The sequence below is a fragment of the Ylistrum balloti genome, unplaced genomic scaffold, assembly GCF_031769215.1.
Source record: "Ylistrum balloti isolate Yb309-2 unplaced genomic scaffold, AGI_CSIRO_Ybal_v1 Utg369986, whole genome shotgun sequence".
NCBI classification, from domain to species: Eukaryota; Metazoa; Mollusca; class Bivalvia; order Pectinida; family Pectinidae; genus Ylistrum; species Ylistrum balloti.
The window spans coordinates 196,806-202,805 of record NW_026782071.1 but is presented as its reverse complement, the minus strand read 5'-3'; positions in this window follow the sequence as shown (position 1 = coordinate 202,805).

Here is a 6,000-nt window from a genome sequence, read left to right as displayed (position 1 = left end):
TGTATGATGACAAAGATTAATGCATTACTAAGATTTTTTTGTTTTTCTGTAAATTTATACTGCTATTCACATGTGTGTCTTTTACACAAATTTACACAACTTTTATCCAGAATAGATTCATTTAAGATCTTGTACCTCCGGTGGTATAACAACGGAAAAGTTTTATATCTAAAACTCTAATCACAATACTACTAGATGTGCATTATGTACAGCTAGGCAACATGCCTTCCTGACACATTATGCACCGGCCTAGCATACACCGTATCAGTCTAAAATCCCCCCTTATACAATACTTCCGTTTCAACATGTTTAAAAATTAAATCACTCTTGAAACATTTCATCGCGAGGTCATTTAGTAGCATCTATAGCAGAAACATATACCGTAACATGTACACTTGATTTCTCACAGAGGGCTAGTTTAGCCAGTCTTTATCACGTGTAATGTGTAAAATCTCTGAAATATCCCTCTATCATTATCGTGAACGAGGACTAAATCTCTCTTTCTGTTCGTAATCTCTCTCTTCACACAACCTTACTTGTGACCTTGGTGCTTTAAAATGTGTTACAGCTAGGTCATTTAATACCTCACCAATTATGTTATATTTTCAGAAAACTCTTGCTTTCTCTTGCGATATTTCTAAACATTTTCTGAAGGCTTGGCATCTTAGTCTACTGACCAATTCGAACCTAAACATCTCTTAAGATGAAAAACGTTACAAAAACAAAATCACAGATAACTGCAAAGGTCTGTCCTTGGTCCCGTCTTATTTCTTATTCGTGAAAATGTTATGAACAGTGATTTCGTGTGATAGCCTTTCCACATTGGAAGACAGACAGCTTACTTACAGGTGGGATTAACATGCCTCTCACCATGTAAATTCAGATCTATCACACTTAAAAATGCTATATAACAGATAATAAAAGACTGTTCAACTTCATCTGCGTTTGGTTTTTAATTAATTACCCAAGTTCTTCATATCAAATATGTTCTGACAATCACTTGGCAGTTTAGTGCTATTTTTGTAAAGGTATCACAGAGAAACATTCTGGCCTCGGTTGTTTAAAGGCTTTTAGTAAATAACTAGTAGTTAGCGAAAACTTTCCAACGGCAATAAGACGAAATCATCATTTCACAGCAGTAGGGTCTTTGAGACAGGTCAGTCATAGTTTTGCCTTTGCCACTCTTGCATTTCCAGTGACAACAAATTTTCACATTTTTTTACAAATAGGTCACAAACAGCCAGGGACATACGAGGACGGGTGTCTAAGGAGACACCAACAGCCAGGGACATACGAGGACGGGTGTCAATGGAGACACCAACAGTCAGGGACATACGAGGACGGGTGTCTAAGGAGACACCAACAGCCAGGGACATACGAGGACGGGTGTCTAAGGAGACACCAACAGCGAGGGACATACGAGAATGGGTGTCTAAGGAGACACCAACAGTCAGGGACATAAGAGGATGGGTGTCTAAGAAGACACCAACAGCCAGGGACATACGAGGACGGGTGTCTAAGGAGACACCAACAGCCAGGGACATACGAGGACGGGTGTCTAAGGAGACACCAACAGCCAGGGACATACGAGGACGGGTGTCTAAGGAGACACCAACAGCGAGGGACATACGAGGACGGGTGTCTAAGGAGACACCAACAGCCAGGGACATACGAGGACGGGTGTCAATGGAGACACCAACAGTCAGAGAAATAAGAGGACAGCTGTCAAGGGAGACACCAACAGTCAGGGACATACGAGGATGGGTGTCTAAGGAGATACCAACAGCCAGGGACATACGAGGATGGGTGTCTAAGGAGACACCAACAGCCAGGGACATACGAGGACGGGTGTCTAAGGAGACACCAACAGCCAGGGACATACGAGGACGGGTGTCTAAGGAGACACCAACAGCCAGGGACATACGAGGACGGGTGTCAATGGAGACACCAACAGTCAGGGACATACGAGGACGGGTGTGTAAGGAGACACCAACAGCCAGGGACATACGAGGACGGGTGTCTAAGGAGACACCAACAGCCAGGGACATACGAGGACGGATGTCAATGGAGACACCAACAGTCAGGGACATACGAGGACGGGTGTCTAAGGAGACACCAACAGCGAGGGACATACGAGGACGGGTGTCTAAGGAGACACCAACAGCCAGGGACATACGAGGACGGGTGTCTAAGGAGACACCAACAGCGAGGGATATACGAGGACGGGCGTCTAAGGAGACACCAACAGCGAGGGACATACGAGGACGGGTGTTTAAGGAGACACCAACAGCAAGGGACATACGAGGACGGATATCTCAGGAGACACCAACAGTCAGAGAAATAAGAGGACGGCTGTCAAGGGAGACACCAACAGTCAGGGACATACGAGGACGGGTGTCAATAGAGCCACCAACAGCGAGGGACATAAGAGGATGGATGTCTATGGAGACACCAACATCCAGGGACATACAAGGACGGTTGTCAATGGAGACACCAACAGTCTGAGAAATAAGAGGACGTCTGTCAAGGGAGACACCAACAGTCAGGGACATAAGAGGACGGATGTCAAGGGAGACACCAACAGTCAGGGACATAAGAGGACGGCTGTCAAGGGAGACACCAACAGTCAGGGAAATAAGAGGACGGCTGTCAAGCGAGACACCAACAGTCAGGGACATAAGAGGACGGCTGTCAATGGAAACACCAACAGTCAGGGACATACGAGGACGGGTGTCTAAGGAGACACCAACAGCGAGGGACATACGAGGACGGGTGTCTAAGGAGACACCAACAGCCAGGGACATACGAGGACGGGTGTCAATAGAGACACCAACAGTCAGGAACATACGAGGACGGGTGTCTAAGGAGACACCAACAGCGAGGGACATCCGAGGCCGGGTGTGTAAGGAGACACCAACAGCCAGGGACATACGAGGACGGGTGTCTAAGGAGACACCAACAGCTAGGGACATACGAGGACGGGTGTCTAAGGAGACACCAACAGCCAGGGACATACGAGGACGGGTGTCTAAGGAGACACCAACAGCGAGGGACATACGAGGACGGGTGTCTAAGGAGACACCAACAGCGAGGGACATACGAGGACGGGTGTCTAAGGAGACACCAACAGCAAGGGACATACGAGGACGGATGTCTCAGGAGACACCAACAGTCAGGGACATACGAGGACGGGTGTCAATAGAGACACCAACAGCGAGGGACATAAGAGGATGGATGTCTATGGAGACACCAACAGCCAGGGACATACAAGGACGGCTGTCAATGGAGACACCAACAGTCAGAGAAATAAGAGGACGTCTGTCAAGGGAGACACCAACAGTCAGGGACATACGAGGACGGGTGTCAATGGAGACACCAACAGTCAGGGACATACGAGGACGGGTGTCTAAGGAGACACCAACAGCCAGGGACATACGAGGACGGGTGTCTAAGGAGACACCAACAGCGAGGGACATACGAGAATGGGTGTCTAAGGAGACACCAACAGTCAGGGACATAAGAGGACGGCTGTCAAGGGAGACACCAACAGTCAGGGAAATAAGAGGACGGCTGTCAAGGAAGACACCAACAGTCAGGGACAAAAGAGGACGGCTGTCAAGGAAGACACCAACAGTCAGGGACATAAGAGGACGGCTGTCAAGGGAGACACCAACAGAAGAAAAAGTACGATAGAAAGGGATTAATAAGTCGCTTAGTGTTGCATTGCTATTTACAAGTCAGTTTCTTTTATCAATGTCTCATTACAAAAGGCAAAGAAGAAAGAAGATGATGGAAATACCAACATTTGAACAGAATCCAAACTCAAATGCAATGAAACTGGTGTAAAACAAAAGTAATATTTACACGAAGAGATAGGTGTTCTGGAAAAGTAAGTGTCTTCTTCTTCCTCCACGACAACACTCAAACCTCACAATTGCTCGCCTCGTACGTCATTCAGTTAGATACCGCAGCCTCATTCTTTCCTCACTCATGCACTGGTAAAATGGACCGAGGTTTGTCATTGGCCCATAAAACCTCGTACTTGAACTATAGGAAATTATCATATATTTGAAATTAATAAGTCCATGAAATGGCGAAGCTAGTGTATTTCTATGTCTGCTGCTAGATTTTTACATTTTTTGGCCAATTTTAATTATCTACTGTCGGCTCTTAGGTTCCAAATAATAATGAACCAATGAAATGACGTAAATTATGAATTGTGGATTTGGTATACATCCATATCTCTTTCTTATTTCGGTGAATTTTAATACTTCTAATCCGCCTCATGTACTTAATACTTCTAATCCGCCTCATGTACTTAATACTTCTAATCCGCCTCATGTACTTAATCCTTCTAATCCGCCTCATGTACTTAATACTTCTAATCCGCCTCATGTACTTAATCCTTCTAATCCGCCTCATGTACTTAATACTTCTAATCCGCCTCATGTACTTAATCCTTCTAATCCGCCTCATGTACTTAATACTTCTAATCCGCCTCATGTACTTAATCCTTCTAATCCGCCTCATGTACTTAATACTTCTAATCCGCCTCATGTACTTAATCCTTCTAATCCGCCTCATGTACTTAATACTTCTAATCCGCCTCATGTACTTAATACTTCTAATCCGCCTCATGTACTTAATACTTCTAATCCGCCTCATGTACTTAATACTTCTAATCCGCCTCATGTACTTAATACTTCTAATCCGCCTCATGTACTTAATCCTTCTAATCCGCCTCATGTACTTAATCCTTCTAATCCGCCTCATGTACTTAATCCTTCTAATCCGCCTCAAAATGTACTTAATCCTTCTAATCCGCCTCATGTACTTAATCCTTCTAATCCGCCTCATGTACTTAATCCTTCTAATCCGCCTCATGTACTTAATCCTTCTAATCCGCCTCATGTACTTAATCCTTCTAATCCGCCTCATGTACTTAATACTTCTAATCCGCCTCATGTACTTAATCCTTCTAATCCGCCTCATGTACTTAATCCTTCTAATCCGCCTCATGTACTTAATCCTTCTAATCCGCCTAATGTACTTAATCCTTCTAATCCGCCTCATGTACTTAATCCTTCTGGCTAGAAGGACGGAACATTTTGTTAACACAGTTTGTATCATCTATATCTTATGCTAAATTTGATTGGAAAAAAATACCCAAGACAGCTTTCGTAAAACAATCGTATTGAGATTGGACCTTACCAATGGGACATTGCTTACGAAATAGGATATTTACAGTTAGTATAACCGGAAGTGTGTCGATGAGCGTAAGGACAGTCTCTCTAGCGTGGGCAGCCTGAAATAAAGGAAGAAGAAGCAGATACACAATATTACGGAGTACAAAGGTCAATATATACTTGATGTCCATACTTACATTGTATATTGAAGATAGGATGAAGCTTTCAGGACGTATTTTAAAACCAGTTTGATATATTTTTCTACCTTTAAATAGAAATAAAACTAAATAGAAAAAATATACCGACATGTCATCTGTGTCTTGATTCTGTTGAAGTAAAAACTCATGCAAAAAGTACAATTTTAATAAGAAAATGCGTGAAGAAACCTGTAATCATATCAACAGAATGTAAACATAAAAAAATAAAAAATGAAAAAAAAATAGCACATGGATTTCATTACGTCAGGAACTGTGAATAAGATATGAAACTGTTGGCGATGTAGCAGTGATAAAAGGTCACTATAAGTCTTTGTCGAACATGCGTCGTTGGGAAATGACCACTCACGATTGGCCGGAATATTGATGACGTCTCCCCATGTGTGCTTTCATCAACACTTGACGATCATTTTCGATCTAGGTGTATATTGTTGAAGTTTAATCCCATTAACTTCCGGTTTGTGTGTTAAACGTGATTAAGTATAGTATTTTTATTATCGGACATTTACATTAATTAAGGCGATAAACACAAGGAAAGGATCGGTGAACACCTACACGTGTTTTGTTTGTTTGTTTTTTCTTTTATCTATAAAAAACTA